Here is a 17,870-nt window from a genome sequence, read left to right as displayed (position 1 = left end):
AATTCTTGCAAAGGTTGTCGGGAAGGAGTCCACCTTCAAGCTGTGGACAACGGTGACAACCCTCTTCGCCTCCCTGTCACAGTCTCGGATCACAAACCTGAGAATTGCGATCACCAACACCAAGAAGGGCCGCATGACGAGCACTGCCTACATGGCGAAGATGAAAGGCCTTGGAGATGAGCTAGCAGCTGCTCGTCATCCGGTGTCAGATCCAGAGATGGTGGACTACATCCTCGCAGGGCTAGATTGTAACTACGTTTCCGTAGTTGCGGCAGTTGGTGTCGGATCTCGGGTTCCGGCAAAACCCTCAAGGTTCGAACACTGGGGTGCGCGCGAAGATCTCCCCTACCGATCCACGTCCTAACTTCGCTAAGATCTCAAGGGCTAACTCGACGAACTCACAACACAAAGATCACAAGATTTATACTGGTTTGGGCCACCGTTGTGGTGTAATACCCTATCCAGTGTGGTGGTGGTGGATTGCCTCTTGGGCTGAGGACGATCAGTACAAGGGGAAGAACAGCCTCCTGAGGAGAGGTGTTCTTGTGATTGGTGAACATGTGGTTGTTCGGGTCTCTTCTCTCTGATTAGTTGCCTCTCCTACTATGGTGGCTAGTCCTATTTATAGAGGCCCTGGTCCTCTCCCCAAATATTGAGCGGGAAGGGAGCCAACAACGGCCAATTTGAAAGGGGACAGCTAGTACAGCTTATCCTGACAAAAGCAGTCTTCGCCTGCTAAAGGCTCTGGTGGTGACACTGCCTTGGGCTCCATGGTGACCTCTGTCCTGCCGTCCTGCTGGTCTTGGTCTCGTTGCACTGATATGGAAACCTTTGCTTGACGCCTCGGTACTCCGCGCCTGCGCTTGCTTCCTTAGCACCAAAGGGGAAAGAAGGACACTGCGCGCTGGCGCCCGCCTGGCCTTGGTCGTCATGGCTCACGCCACTGGAACCTCGCGAGGTTTACCTGTCCTTGAACTCTCCGCCCCTCGCGAGCCAGCCTGGTGAGGCCGCTCCTGAGGAGGTCTTGTGTCGTCCGCCTCGCAAGGGTCTCGAGTGCTTGTTGGTGAAGATGGGCCATACGGGCCCGCTCGCAGAGCCATGCCATGGGCCGCAGGGAGGCAAGTCTAGGGACCTATGTTCCCAAAACGCTGACAGTAGCCCCCGGGCCCAAGGCGCGCTCAGGCTTGGCTTCAAGGCGAAGCCAAAGGACAAGTGTGGAGCGCCGCGGGCCCCAATAGCCTGCGGCCTTGGTCGACGCGTGGCAGTTGATTGGACGTGGGCGTCTCCGCTTCCCCACGCTGCCTCGGCAAATGCCCGACTTGACGAGTTCCTGCTGCATGCAAGGAAAAACCATCATTATTACCTTAGATCATGGAGGTCGGCGATTGGCCTCCCCTTGGCTATAAATGGGAGGTGGGGGGCGGAGCCCCATCACCTGTCTCTCCTCTACCTCTCTCGCTTCTTCTCCTTCCTTGCTCCACTCCTTGCTGGTGCAGTCATGGCGCCGATTCGGAGGTTCTCGGCTGCAGGGAAGGGCAAGGCTCCCATCAACGAGCCCGAGCTGCTCCTGCCGAAGAAAAGGAGGTCTCATCGCCGCGAGATGGTCGCAAGGCCGGTGGTGTCGAGGCCTTGGTATGAGAGGCCGCCTCCTGGGTACCCGTTGCCCTTGTATGCTCACACTGATGAGTCTGGAGGAAGGAGCGATGAGCACTGCCGCCAGCGCCAGGGCCGCCGCACCGTGCCGCGGAGGCGCACGCCGTCGCCCCAGGGGTCCACGTTGTGGACTCCTCGTGTGAGTTCGTGTTGTGGGCGGCGATGCCCCCGATCACTTGGATTTGGTTCCCTTCCTTCTTTTCTACAGAGATGCCGCCAAGGGGGGCCCTCAAACTTTGGCTGCAGCACACCGACTGCGACGCCCTGACGACTGGAGCGGAAATTGAAGCCGTTGCCTCCAGGAGGATCTTCATGACCCGAGGCTGGGGCGAGATTGCCCGAGTCTGCCGCGTGGAGGGCGCCCTCGTGATCCATTTCGAGTACGACGTCGCCTCCATGTTGTTCTTCAAGGTCTTCGACGAGGAAGGCCGCCGCCTGGAGTGCTGCCCTGAAGGAGGTCGCCAGGACGGCGCAGCGGCGGGCACTGGGCCTGCCGCAGGCCTCGCCTGCAGCTCCTCCAGCGACAACAACGACTCCTGGTGGTCCAACGACTCTCCCGAGCTTTATAAGACTCCGGAGACGAGCGACGACAACTACGTGCCCCCAAGCTCTCGCCGAGCCCGGGGCAGGGCTGCAGCGTCAGGCCGCCGCCGCCGCTGATCTGGATGAGGTTGGCACCGGCCTCTGGTGGCCCATTGTTGATGACGGCGTCATCCATAGGGGCATGTGTAGTTAGGATTCCCTAAGTTCTTGCCCTTTTGTTCCCTGCGAGGAATCAAAAAATGCCCCGTGGGGGTGTGTAAAGGTTTTGTAATGCCTCTAGTCAATATTGTCCTAATTATGAACTTGCGCGAGCGCGAGTCCTACTTCAGCTCGGTCTCCCTTTCTGACCTCGCGACGACTTGGCGCTCTACGCTGACAGGTCCCAGTCCCCAGGCAGGCTGCAGCCGTCGCTGGTATGCCAGGCCGCCTGCCGTGGCCAAGGCCAAGAGGTGAGCGGCCCGAGGTCCAGTAAGAGTTCCTGAGGCGCGATGCTCAGGAGGTCCCATTTAGCGCTCAAGCAGCCGTCGAGAGGTAAGAAAGGGGGATGACGTTGCTGCTGCAGGGCTGCAGTTAGTATGGTTCTTAATCCTTAGCGGTTTAGCCAACCCGGGCTTGGGACTTATCTTGACGGTCCGGAGTCGATTCCTCATGATGCGCCAGGTTCATGCATAGGCGTCCAAAGGATAGCTAAGCCAGGCCCATGCGAGCCTCCCCCTTCTCCACGATCTCCTTCGTGCTTTGCGTCCTCGGGTACCGGCCCTCAAGTGAGCTCAACCGCCGCTGGTATGCCAGGTCGCGTGCCATGGTCAAGGCCAGGGGGTGAGGGCTGGAGAGCTAGTAAGAGCTCCTAAGTCGCGATGCTCAGGAGCCCCCCTTTTAACGCACAAGCGGATTGCATGGGAGAAGAGAGAGCTCGCGGTCCCGCCTGCCGTTGCCTTTAGGAGATTCCTGCAAGCCAGCACAAGGAGAGACACAGTTTGCCATTACAGTTGTCGGCCCGCCGCTGGTCGCTCCGCGAGGAGATGAAGGCACTGAGGGCCTGGTGAGGTGACGTGCGCGGGGCATGCTGCGAGCCAGAGCTCGACCACTCAGGTTTGTCGACGTTGCAGGGACAGACCCAAGCACAAGCGTCGTGCTAGCGTGAGTAGCCCCCATGGCGGGTGAGAGTCAAGCAGGTGATAGTCATAGATAGATTAAGCATGAAAGGAAACCTACCTCAGGTAAATGCATGAACAATACGTGCCATTGGGTCAGGCCCGAGCGGCTTGGGGATGATGCAACCCGAGGGGCGCCCCCAGCAAGGTAAGCTAAAGGCATAAACAAGAAAGGACACATGCCACGGGGACGGACCCACACGGCCTGGGAATGATGCAGCCCTAGGGGCGCTCCCAGCTAAATAAACTTGGAAGGTGTCACCTGGTTCCGTTGATGAAGGGGTGTTGAGGTAGCTGAAGGTACGCGGCGAAGGGGTTGCTCCTCACGAGCCACCGAGGCCCTGAGCCTCGGGAGGCTCTAGGGGTCCAGGCGGTTCCTTGAGGACCGTCGCCATCTCCGCCAGGACTGCGTGCTGCCTGGCCTCCTGACCCGCCATGACGCTCCGCAGGTTGCGTTGGAAGGCAGCAGCCATGCTCGGCAGGCCGAACGACATACAAACGTAGCTGTGAGGTGGGCCTTCGCAGCGCCTGACACGCGAAGGGCAGAAGCGCTCCTAAGATGCGGCTCGGTTGAGCCCTGGTATGTCGATGCAGACGCGCAGCTCACCACTCTCGCTAGGGTGGGGAGCAACGCCAGGTGGGCGGTGGTCGCCGCATATTGCTCTTGCTTCCTGAAGCTCCTGAGATACCTTGATGATGAACTCCTGAGCGCCAGGCGCTCCTTGCCCCGTGTCCTCCTGAGGGAGACGTGCCGCGAAACACGCCTCCAAGTGGTGCCTGAGAACCTTCCTCGTGACGTTGGCAAGGTCTAAGGCTCTCCAGAAGAGAGCCCCCGAGCCCTGCCCGAGGAGGGCACCGGGCGCGCCTTCCTATGCGATGGAGGGAGGCGCCCCACGTGCGGGCGCTGATCCTGACGAGGTGCCACTTGTGGCGCTGCCCTCCTGAGGTCCGGCATGGAGTAGCTGCTTGTTCTTCTTGGGGATGACCTCAGGAGGGTACCGAGCTGCATTGTTGCCGGGGTCTTCGATTGACGCTGCTTGGAAGGTGCACTCGAGGGAGCACACCACATCTCTTTCTTCGCAAGGGACTGTGAGGATCCCGTTGCTTCCTGGCATCTTGAGGACGTTGTAGCCGTGGTGCGTCACGGCCATGAACTTGTCCAGGCCGGATACACGAGGATGGCATTGTATGGCAGACGGATGTGGGCGACGTCAAAGTCGATGAGCTCAATGCGGTAATTGTCGCGCTGTACGAAGGTGACGGGGAGGCGGACCTGCCCGATCGGGGTGGTGGAGCCGTCGGTCACTCCTGAGAAAGGCTTGGTGGGCTGAAGCTGGTCATACGACACTTGGAGGTTGTCGAACATGTCAACGGACAGGACGTTGAGCCCTGCATCACCATCGATGAGAGTCTTGGTAACTTGCACGTTGCAAATGACTGGTGAACAGAGCATCAGGAGGGCGCCATCGGTGGCCGCGCACTTGAGCTAATCTGTTGAACTGAAAGTGATGGCACACTTTGACCATCTGAGCGGGCGCGTGGCCTCGAGCTTGGGCAGGACTGCATTCACTTCATGAGCGAACTGTTTGAAGATACGCTATGAGGCTGGGGCTTGAGCTCCTCCCAAGATGCAGGCGATGGCACGCGGCTCCTGGAAGCCCCCAACCCCCTCGTCCTGATGGTGGTCGTCATTCCTTCTTGGTGGTGGCGGTAGTGGAGGGAGACTGGCGTTGCCCTGAGGACGATCCTCACGAGGCTGATCCCTCCAGGCGCCCTCGCGAGACTGATCCTGCCAGCGGTCCTCATGAGGCCGGTCGCGCCACTCCTGGCACGGGCCACGGTCATCCCAGCGTCCTCCACCACGTCCTCCTCCTCCTCGGCCGTAGCCTCGGTCGTTGCGCTTGGGGCGTCGACCGAAGCGTCCTTCTCGAATGGCTCTGAGCTCTTGACAGTCGCTGGTGTTGTGGCTATGCAGGTTATGGAAGGCGCAGAACGGTCGGCTGCTCTTGGATGACTCGAGCTGGTCCCTGCCATGCATTGTGTCCGGCTCCGCCGCGAGCACGGCTACTCCCTTGCGCTTCACATCTTTGGCCTTGGATTTCTTCTCCTCTGGCTCCGCAGCCGGGAGCTAGAGGAGGGAGAGGCACCCCTCCTCAGCTCTTGCGCACTTGGTCGCCAGGTTGAACAGCTCCAGAGACGTGCATAGCTCCTTGTGGATGGCGAGCTCCTCCTTCATATTGATGTCGCGGACGCCATCGGAGAACGCGGAGATGATGGCCTCATCCGTCACCTTGGGGATCTTGAGGCGAACGTTGTTGAAGCGCTGGATGTACTTCTAGAGGGTCTCTCCTGGTTGTTGCTTGACGCGGCGTAGGTCACCCGCAGCCGGTGGGCAGTCACGAGTGCCCAGGAAGTTGGTGATGAAACGGTCGCGCATCTCGTTCTAGGAGGAGATCGAGCCTGGAGGCAGGTTCAGGAGCCAGGAGCGGGCGCCATCCTTGAGAGCCATGGGGAACCAGTTCGCCATGACTTTCTCGTCGCCGTTGGCCGCCTCGATGCTTAGCTCGTAGAAGTGCAGGAACTCCGCGGGGTCGGGAGTGCCGTCATAGCAAGGAGGCAGATCCCGCTTGAACTTGCCCGGTCAAGCGACGCTACGCAGCTTAGGGGTGAAGGCGCGGCAGCCTGTCATGGTCACCGGGACTCGGCACTGGTGGAGAACTTGTCCTTGATGAGGTCCGCGCACCGCCTCCACAGGCGGCACGCGGTCTTGCCGTGGTGGCGCAGGGAGCGCGGGAGCGTTTTCTCGCGGCCGAGGGACTTCTTGGCAGCTTCTTTCTTCTTGCGCGGGCGCCGGGCGCGGCAGGTCGCGCCGTGGGGCCACGCGCCTGGGCGCCAAGACTCCGTCTTGGGGAAGAGGTGGTGGAGGCGCTCCATGGGCCATGCCGCCCGCGGCTGGAGGAGGGCGAGGCAACAAGAGGGACGGCGCAGGGGAGCACCCTGCGGCGCTGACAAGCTCGGCGATGCGGTCGAGCTAGTCCTCGTGGAGGTCGTCGACGGGGCGGTAGCATGGGAGCTCGCGTGCCATGCATAGAGCGGCCCGTGCGTCACGGGAGCGCGACGAGCGTGGGATGACGAACCGGCCGGGGTCAGTGATGGAGTGGCGGTGTGACAACCCACAAGTATAGGGGATCAATTGTAGCCTCTTTCGATAAGTAAGAGTGTCGAACCCAACGAAGAGCTAAAGGTAGAATAAATATTCCCTCAAGTTCTATCGACCACCGATACAACTCTACGCACGCTTAACGTTCGCTTTACCTAAAACAAGTATGAAACTAGAAGCACTTTGTAGGTGATGTTGGATAGGTTTGCAAGATAATAAAGAGAGCGTGAATAAAAAGTAGAGGCTGTTTATATGAAGACACAACTAAGTTAGTTTTAGTAGAGAGCTTTTTGTCACAAGAAAGTTATTTGTCCCTATGCAACCAATAACTAGACCGGTAATCATTATTGCAATTTTATTTGAGGGAGAGGCATAAGCTAACATACTTTCTCTACTTGGATCATATGCACTTATGATTGGAACTCTAGCAAGCGTCCGCAGCCACTAAAGATCATTAAGGTAAAACCCAACCATAGCATTAAAGTATCAAGTCCTTTTTACTCCCATATGCAAACAACCTACTTACTCGGGTATGTGCTTCTGTCACTCACGCCACCCACCATAAGCAAATCATGAACGTATTGCAACACCCTACAGTGGGGATCCCTCACGCTTGTGCGACACGGAGAGCACCATAGGATAGCACCAATAATAAAACATGCAACTCAAACCAATCACGATCATCAATTAACCCATAGGACAAAACAGATCTACTCAAACATCATAGGAGCTCGGATTCTAACCTTGTGTCAGACCCGCGGGCCAAGGAATAGGGATTTCGTTTTATCAACAACGAAGAGTGGAGTTTCTTTTTTTTCACAAAATATACCAAAAAATGATAGCCATACATAATTGGGAAATAATATATAGCGTTGAGCACCATGTTTAAGTAGAGATTACAGCGGGTAAAAGAGGGGTTACACCAATGCATAGAGGGGGGAAGAGTTGGTGATGATGGCGGTGAAGTTGTTGGTGTAGATTGCGGTGATGATGATGGCCCCGGCGGTGTTCCGACGCCACCGAAAGAGAGGGGGAGAGAGCCCCCCTTCTTATTCTTCTTCCTTGACCTTCTCCCTAGATGGGAGAAGGGTTTCCCCTCTGGTCCATGGCCTCCATGGCATGGGAGGGACGAGAGCCCCTCCGAGATTGGATCTGTCTCTCTCTGTTTCGCGTTTCAGATTCTGCCCTTTCACCATTTCTTAAATTCCGGAGATCCATAACCACGATTGGGATGAATTTTGGACACGATCTCTATCCGGATATTAGCTTTCTTGTGGCGAAAGAAGGGCACCAACCGCCTTACGGGGTGGCCGCGAGGGCCCAGGGCGCGCCTGACCCACTGGGGCGCGCCCCCTGCCTCGTGGCCCCCTCGGGCATCGTCTCGCGTCGATTTCACTTCCCAAAATTCACATATATTTCCAAAAAAATCTCCGTCTGTTTTTATCCCATTTGGACTCTGTTTGATATGGATTTTCTACGAAACAAAAAACACGCAACAAATAGGAACTAACACTGGGCACTGGATCAATATGTTAGTCCCAAAAAATAGTATAAAAAGTTGCCAAAAGTATATGAAAGTTGTATAATATTGGCGTGGAACAATCAAAAATTATAGATACGACGAAGACGTATCAGCATCCCCAAGCTTAATTCCTGCTCGTCCTCGAGTAGGTAAATGATAAAAAAGATAATTTTTTATGTGGAATGCTACCTAGCATAATCTTGATCACATAATCTAATCATGGCATGAATATTAAGACATGAGTTATTCAAAGCAATAGTCTATCATTTCACATTAAGACAATAATACTTCAAGCATACTAACCAGGCAATTATGTCCTCTCAAAATAACATAGCCAAAGAAAGCTCATCCCTACAAAAGCATATAGTTTGGCCATGCTTCATTTTTGTCACACAAAATGCTCCCATCATGCACAACCCCAATGACAAGCCAAGCAATTGGTTCATACTTTTTAACACGCTTCAGCTTTTTCAACCCTCACGCAATACATGAGCGCAAGCCATGGACATAGCACTATGGGTGGAATAGAATATGATGATGGAGGTTGTGTGGAGAAGACAAAAAAGGAGAAAGTCTCACATCGACGCGGCTAATCAACGGGCAATGGAGATGCCCATCAATTGATGTCAACGCGAGGAGTAGGGTTTGCCATGCAACGGATGCACTAGAGCTATAAGTGTATGAAAGCTCAAACTAAAACTAAGTGGGTGTGCATCCAACTTGCTTGCTCATGAAGACCTCGGGCATTTGAGGAAGCCCATCATCAGAATATACAAGCCAAGTTCTATAATGAAAATTCCCACTAGTATATGAAAGTGATAACTCAAGAGACTCTCTATATAAAGAACATGGTGCTAATTTGAAGCACAAGTGTGGTAAAAGGATAGTAACATTGCCCCTTCTCTCTCTCATTTTTTTGTTTTCTCATTTTTTTATTTTTTTGGTGGGCTTCTTTGGCCTCTTTTTTATTTGGGCATCTTTGGCCTCTTTTATTTTGATAACCTCACATGGGACAATGTTCTAATAATGCTGATCATCACACTTTTATTTACTTACAACTCAATATTACAACTCGATGTCTAGAACAAATTATGACTCTATATGAATGCCTCCGGCGGTGTACCGGGATGGCAATGATCTAGCGTAGCAATGACATAAAAAACGGACAAGCCATGAAAACATCATGCTAGCTTCTTACGATCATGCAAAGCAATATGAGAATAAATGCTCAAGTCATGTGTATGATGATGATGGAAGTTGCATGGCAATATATCTCAGAATGGCTATGGAAATGCCATGATAGGTAGGTATGGTGGCTGTTTTGAGGAAGATATAAGGAGGTTTATGTGTGATAGAGCGTATTGTATCACGGGGTTTGGATGTACCGGCGAATTTTGCACCAACTCTCGAGGTGAGAAAGGGCAGTGCACGGTACCGAAGAGGCTAGCAATGATGGAAGGGTGAGAGTGCGTATAATCCATGGGCTCACATTAGTCATAAAGAACTCATATACTTATTGCAAAAGTTTATTAGCCCTCGAAGCAAAGTACTACTATGCATGCCCCTAGGGGGATAGATTGGTAGGAAAAGACCATCGCTCATCCCCGACCGCCACTCATAAGGAAAGCAATCAAAGAACACCCCATGCTTCAAATTTGTCACACAAAATTTACCATACGTGCATGCTACGGGACTTGCAAACCTCAACACAACTATTTCTCAATTTCACAATTACTCAACTAGCACGACTCTAATATCACCACGTTTATATCGCAAAACTATTGCAAGGAATCAAACATATCATATTCAGTGATCTACAAGTTTTATATATGATTTTATGACTAGCCATGTGAATGACCAATTCCTGTCATCTCTCTAAATAGATATAAGTGAAGCAAGAGAGTTTAATTCTTTCACAAAAGATATGCCCACGCTCTAACAAATATAAGTGAAGCAAAAGAGCATTCTACAAATGGCAGTTTTCTATGTGAAGAGAAACAGACAATCCAAACTTCAAATGATATAAGTGAAGCACATGAAGCATTCTATAAAGCCATACTCAGAAGATATAAGTGAAGTGCAAAGAGCATTCTATAAATCGACCATGGACTATCTCATACCAGCATGGTGCATAAAATAAAAGTGAAAACTAAATGCAAAAGACGCTCCAAGATTTGCACATATCGCATGAACGAAACGAATCGGAGAACATACTGATATTTGTTGAAGAAAGATGGGATGCCTTCCGGGGCATCCCCAAGCTTAGATGCTTGAGTCTCCTTGAATATTTACTTGGGGTGCCTTGGGCATCCCCAAGCTTGAGATCTTGCCATCCTCCTTCTCCTCACATCGAGACCTCCTCGATCTTCGAACACTTATCCACACAAAACTCAACAGAAAACTCGGTAAGATCCGTTAGTATAATAAAGAAAATCACCACTCTAATACTATTGCGAACCAATTCATATTTTGTTTTTGCACTGTAGCTACCATAATATAACTTTTCCATGGCTTAATCCACTGATAGAAATCGTTAGTTTCATCAAAACAAGCAAACAATGCATCAAAAACAGAATCTGTCTTAAACAGGACAGTCTGTAGTAATCTGAACATTCACCATACTTCTGCTACTCCAAAAATTCTGAAAAAATTAGGAAAAATAAAATTTTTTTATAGAAAGACAGTGCAAAAAGTTTCATAACCGTTTGACGTTCCAGTAAAAAAAAATGTAAAATCGCGCACTACATCCAAAGTTTCTGTTTTGCACCGCACAAACCAACAAGCAATGTAAACATCCTAAAGGCAAATCTTGGCACATTATTTTTATAAGAGAATGGAATTGTACAAGGGGATAATTATTTTTGTTTAAAAGTTTCTGTAATCAAGATTCACAAAGTTTCCATGAGCATGAACAAAGTTCAAGGAGCTCCCCCACTTCAACAATGCTTGTCTCTCTCACTTTCACTCTCCTTTTTGAAAAGTTTTGGGTTCCCCTCTTTATTTTTTGTTTTTAAACTATATAAAAGCACTCAACAGAAATAAATGACTCTCTAAAACTTCCGGGTTGTCTCCCTGGCATCGCTTTCTTTAAAGCCATTAAGCTAGGCATATAGTGCTCAAGTAATGAATCCACCCGGATTCCAAGGTATATCAAAGCCAATTTTAATTAACAATGATTTTTGATTTAGTAGCGAGCACAAAGTAACATATATCATGCAACAACGAAGTCTAACTCTCTTCCTATGCATCGTCATGTCATAAAAGAACAATTCATGCACACATAGTAAAGGCCAATGCATAGTATAAACAGTTTCTTGCAATTTTATCATATTGGAAACATGGAGAGGCGGAGATGTAGTTCCTCTATCATAATGATTGCAAGTAGGAGCAGCAAGCACATGAATATTATATCTATCAAAATCATCATGTGTAGTAGTGAAACGCAACCCATCAATATAATCCTTAATAAGGGCAAACTTCTCCGGTATAGTGTAGTCGGGAGAATTCAAAAAGATAATAGGACTATCATGCGTGGGTGCAATAGCAAAAATTTCATGTTTAACATAAGGAACTATAGCAAGTTCATCTCCATAAGCATAATTCATATTGGCATCTTGGCCACAAGCACAGCAAGCATAATCAAAAAGGGATATTTCAAAAGAATCAAAGGGATCATAGCAATTATCATGGCATTCATCCTTTGGTAAGAACGAAGGGACATTAAATAATGTATGAGTTGAAGAGTTACTCTCATTAGAAGGTGGGCACGGGTGTCGGTGTCAAAACCGGTGGATCTCAGGTAGGGGGTCCCGAACTGTGTATCTAGGGTTGATGGTAACAGGAGACAGGGGACACGAAGTTTACCCAGGTTCGGGCCCTCTCTATGGAGGTAATACCCTACTTCCTGCTTGATTGATCTTGATGAATATGAATATTACAAGAGTTGATCTACCACGAGATCGTAATGGCTAAACCCTAGAAGTCTAGCCTATATGACTACGATATTGAGTATATCCTTTCCGGACTACACCCTCTAGTTTATATAGACACCGGGGGTTCTAGGTTTACATAGAGTCGGTTACATAAGATGGAATCTTCATAGTTGTTCGCCAAGCTTGCCTTCCACGCCAAGGAGAGCCTTATCCGGACACGGGTACAGTCTTCGGTCTTCATATCTTCACAGCCCATCAGTCCGGCCTATATATAACAGGCCAGACGCCCGAGGACCCCTTAGTAGCCCCTGAACCTGGCTTCAATGACAAGGTATCCGGTGCGTAGTGCTATCTTCGGCATTGCAAGGCGGGTTCCTCCTTCTGAACTCCCGAATAGTCTCCAGATGAATTGATCGTGTCCAGACCTATAACACACACCGCACACAACCGTAGAGAGAATATAATAACACACAAGTCCAATCTGCTGACAACTTTAGTAATGCGACGTCACGCCTATCCGGTCATAATTTCGAACCGTTTTTCGCCCCACGTTTCGAGACGCAGTTGTCATTGGCACGTCTTGTCAAAGTAGAGATCGTGTCCCCTTATTACGGGATTCTCATCAATATGAGCGTGGGTAACCCAACCGTGCCGTTTATACAACCCTTGGGAGCAGGCGAATTTTAAGGCAAATGGGGGGGGGGGTGGGGCGTTCGATGTTCACCGCCCTTATAAGGAGATAAGATTCCTCTTTCTTCTCCCACGCTTTCTTCCTGCCTCTCCGTTCTTGAGATCCAACGCCAAAGTCGTCATTCGCTCCCATTCAAACAAACACCCAACCATGTCCGGATCCGGAGCCGGCGGCAAGTGGATGGCCTCCTTCGTTAAGAGGAAAGATATAGAGGAGCTCCGAGAGGCTGGATACCTGTCCAAGGAGATCGTTTACCGACTTCCGTCCAAGAGACAGATCGTCCCCACCCCCGAGCCTCATGAGAGAGTGGTGTTCCTCACACATTTTGTCCGTGGGCTGGGATTCCCTCTCCACCCGTTTGTCCGAGAACTGATGTTTTATTATGGGATAGATTTCCATGATCTAGCCCCCAACTTTATCCTCAACATCTCAGCATTTATAGTCATGTGCGAGGCCTTTCTCCGCATCCCACCTCATTTCGACCTATGGCTGAAGACCTTCAATGTGAAGCCGAAGGTGGTGAGCGGTCAACAGGCAGAGTGCGGAGGAGCTATGTTGGGTAGGATGCCCAACGTCACCTGGCTCAAAGGTTCTTTCGTGGAAACGGTGAAGGGGTGGCAATCAGGGTGGTTCTACATCACCGAGCCGCGCGATACCAACTGGATGGCGGCCCCTGAATTCCGATCCGAAGCTCCGATGCGGCTCACCTCCTGGCAAGAGAAGGGCCTGACCTGGGGTCCTCCGGGCGAGCTGACAGGGCTCCAGACGTGTATCCAGAATATGATATCCATCAAGATCAAGCTTGTCAATGTTATCCAGGTTATGCTCATCCGTCGGGTCCTCCTGTGCCAATGTCGGACTTGCCATTTGTGGAAATTCGATCCGGCCAAGCACCAGACGCTGCTAGAACTCTTCGACACAATGCATGAGGATATCTGGAAAGTGCTTTTCAAGGCCGGCGAGACGCCACCGCCTACAACCGAGGATCGTGGGCTTAGCTCAAAGCGCCAAGCCAATTCGGTAAGTTCTTTCACGCTCTCAGGGCATAATCTTTACTAGCGTATTGTGAAAAAGAAGTATAAGCTCTCCTATCAATTTTTTCCTTAGGCCTGGACCGACATAGCGAGGCGGATTAACTGCCCAGCCCCGCTACCCGAAGACAAAGAGACCCCACTCCTGACGAAGATGTTGTTCCCGATGCCTTATGAGGTGCCAGAGAAGAATACCAAGAAGGCGGCCAAGGGGACTGGGAGTGGCCTTTGTTGAAAGGATACTTCGGGCCTGTCGTCCAAAGACGAGACTGACCCTTCGGTCACTGAAGACGACGATGGGGAGGAGGAAGAAGACAACTCCCCCCCTGAGGAGGGAAGGAAGAAAAGGGTGGCCTCCATGAACCTGGAGGCGAAGGCACCCAAGAGGGGGAAGGGCTCCCTCGCAGAACTCTGCGTGGGATGTCGATAGAAGTCCGGAACGAATGCCCCGAACCAAGCCTCGGGCCGCTTCGTAAGTACCAAAGACCTTATGCTCGTACAAATGTATGGCTCTTCCCCTTTTCAATATTAATATGTTTAATTTATGCTATTGTAGTCTGGCCCGCGACAGTTCTCCGCAATCCTCGACAAGGGGCTCGCTAGACTCCAAGGAGATGGCTAGCATGTCGCCGCCACCTGCTCACTCTACCTCACCCAAAGGCGATGACAAGGTGGTGTCCCAAAGGGCCTTTCCCGACCAAGGGGAGGCTCTGAAGATCGTCAGGTCGGTGTCCAAGGATGACTCCACGACCGCCGGACACATGGGGGAAGAAGCCTCCATGGGGACTGATGGTGGGGGCGGAGTTTCATTCGGTCCTCACCCGGATATCATTTCGGAGACCTGCGCGGTTCCGGAGTTCGGCGAACGGCCTTCCCCGAAAGGAGGGGGTGTGCCTGTTCCGCTAGTGACCTCTGTTCGACCAGAGGCACCAGATGATCTGCTGGAAGCACTGCGAGGTGCTTCCATTGTAGATGAACACCGTGTCCTTATGGGTACAGTGATCAAAAAGGTTTAGTCTGCCAAAAGTAGGCTGACCGAAGCCTGCACTAGCCTGTTAACAGGCTTTGAGGTAATAATAATTGTAGAGAGAATATCACAGCGTAGATAGTAGCCCGTGATGCTCTGTTCGGTGTTCGGAAAGAAAAGCCGAACAGAGGATCAAAATATTTTTTGCAGGAGTCTAACATATGATGTCTATGTAAATAAGCAGGCATCACTGCTGGCTGCTGCCGCTCATATTGTGGAGGTCTCTGGACTGTAGCGGAGCCTGGAGCGGGCCGAGAAAGAGCTCAGCCTTATGAAGAAGCAGCTGGAGGACATCCAAGGTATGCAGTAACCTGTGCGTATATGTTAGGAAGGATGAATACTTCGTGCTGACTAAAGTGTCATGGACTATCCTAGGGGCCACAACCGAGGTGGTGACCCTTAAGAAGGCATTAGATGAGGCCGAGGACAAAGCGGCCAAGGAACACGCTGTACGCGAAAAGCATGAGGCCCGAGTCAGCGAGGTTCAGCAAGAGCTTCAGGATGCCGTCAAGAAGTATGAGTCCCTAGAGCATGATTCTAAGACGCAGGCGTCCGAACTTGCGGAGGCCCGCCAGAGCGCACAAGAGGCTCGAGCCGAGGCCCAGAGCGCCCTTCAGGAACTCCAGGCGGCTAAGAAGATTGCGGCAGGTAAGGCTTTCATTATGCAAAGCAAGTTTGTGAAGGAAACGCTCCTTGTACTTACCCAAATTTGGTGCTCCACAGGGGCGTTTACGGATTTGCCGCGCAGCGTATCCGATGCTGCTGAATACTATGGAGCCGAGGAAGGGAGTTCGACAGAGAAGCTGTTCTGGTCTCAATATCTTTGACCTGAACATCCGGTATCCTTTAGCGACCAGCTGAAACAGTTGGTCGAGCTGCACAAGGCGGCCGAGCTGGCCATGAGGGACCTGATAGTCTGGCTATGGCCTACCGCGCTGGTACCCAGCAGTTACTTCGGGCCTGTGAAGCGGCTTGTTAGTGCCTGCCCACGGCTTGAAGTCGTAAAGAGGCCGGTCTGTATTGAAAGTGCCCAGATGGCCTTTACTCGCTGCAAGATGTGGTGGGCGAAGATGGACGCCGTCGAGCTGACCAACGGGCCGCCGAAGGGCAAGGAGCATCGTACACCCGAGTGCTATTTTGTGGATGTCTTAGAGGGGTCTCGTATTGTAGCCATGTAGTGCGGGCAGGACATTATTTTCAAGTGAATACACTTGTATTATTGTCTTGCATGATGACATCAAATCCGCTTTGTAATATAATTTATGTTTTGATTGTGTCCTCCTATGCGGCCGTGTTGTATGAAATCTGAGGGTTGGCCAGTCGTCGGCTTCTGCCCTCATGTAGTTAGTACGGAGGTGTTCGGGATGGTATCTAAACAATCTTGATCCAATTGTATGGTCCTTGAAGGAGTTGGTTAGCGCAACGAACCAGGCAATCAGACTATACGGCTTGAACGCCCTCACTTAGCCATAGGAGTTTATAATAAAACATAGGCGCAACCCCTGGTATACGAACCAGAGTGCTGTGAGTGTCTGACCGGGAAGTACTGATCCTTCACGAGATGCGGAAAAATCTCCAACGATTTGAGACCTCCGAACAGCTGACCGGCTCTCGCCACATCATGATAGTCAGTTTTCGGCTTTCTCTACTGAGGTGCTCATCCGGTTTAGACTAGGGCACAATCGCAGTAGTTCTCCCTTTACTACCCTAGCCGATGTAGCGGAACGTAGGGTAGCAAGCACAGGAGCCGGGCAACCCAACTATTGACCAAAGACATGATTCAGAGCCAATCCATATAATGCTAAATTCGGGGTGCCGAACTATACTTATAAGAAGTGTTCAGACTTTTGTTGCCGTAATGTGGGGTGCTATAAAGCCCCTGGCAAACATCAAAATGTACCGAAGTGTACGGGTGCTACCTGATGGGGTTATCCACAGGGAAACTGAAAAAAGGAAAAGAGAGAAAGAAAACACAAAAGATGTAAAGGTAAAAACCCGAGGTCCTACAGCTGCAGCTACGAACTGTTTTCATTGTAATGTAATTAGTACCTCAAGGCGCATTGATACAAGTAGTGCAATAAGCAACAGGCTATTTAACATGCCAAAACCAGGGGAGAGCTGCATGTGGGTCCTGGAAAACAGGTAGAGTTATCGTTAACGGAATCACTTAAAAAGTCCCCGTATGTCTGCGCTCCTCGCCATCTTGGTGTATTTATCCTTCAAGAGGACCGATAACTAGACCACCCGATGGGGCCTATAGGATTAAAACCTGAAAGAAAACAAGCAAAAGTGAAAGTATGTGTGTATCCGATGTCGGTTGAGCCGTTCCCTGGATCACAAGCTATCTATGCCTCCGTCGATGCCCAAGGAATTTTGAGTGCGTAGTTATGTATGCGCGTCACACATGCCACCGCTTGATTGGGACTGAGACGGAGGCCGGATTGCTAGTCGAGCTCCTGACGAGCCGAGCTCTCCTGCTGCAGAGTAGTTCGGACCTTCTTAAGGGTGTCCGAGGGCTCGGCAGCCGACTGAAGGTTCTTCTTGAGAAGGGCGCTTTGTACTTCTGCTGCTAGGGCAGCTGTGTGCTCTTCTGTACGGAGAGAGCGTTACGTATTGCCATTGACTGTTATGACACCGCGTGGACCGGGCATCTTAAGCTTGAGATAAGCATAGTGTGGTACTGTGTTGAATCGAGCAAACGTAGTTCGTCCGAGCAGTGCATGATAGCCGTGCGGAATGGGATGATATCGAAGACTAACTCCTCGCTTCGGAAGTTGTCCAGAGATCCGAAGACAACCTCTAATGTGATTGAGCCTGTTCAATGGGCCTCTACGCCTGGAATGACTCCTTTAAAGGTGGTCTTTGTAGGCTTGATCCTTGATGGGTTAATGCCCATTTTTCGCATTGTATCCTGATAGAGCAGATTGAGGCTACTACCGCCATCCATAAGGACATGAGTCAGGTGGAACCCATCAATTATTGGGTCTAAGACCAGTGCGGCTGAGCCTCCGTGATGGATACTGGTCGGGCGATCCCGGCGATCAAAAGTGATCGGGCATGACGACCATGGATTGAATTTTGGGGCGACTGGCTCTATCGCGTAGACGTCCCTGAGCTCACGCTTGCGCTCCCTCCTGGGGATGTGGGTAGCATATAT

The sequence above is a fragment of the Triticum urartu genome, chromosome 3A (genome assembly GCF_056163025.1).
Source record: "Triticum urartu cultivar PI428250 chromosome 3A, HENAU_Tu73, whole genome shotgun sequence".
Lineage (NCBI taxonomy): Eukaryota > Viridiplantae > Streptophyta > Magnoliopsida > Poales > Poaceae > Triticum > Triticum urartu.
This window is presented reverse-complemented; position numbering follows the sequence as displayed.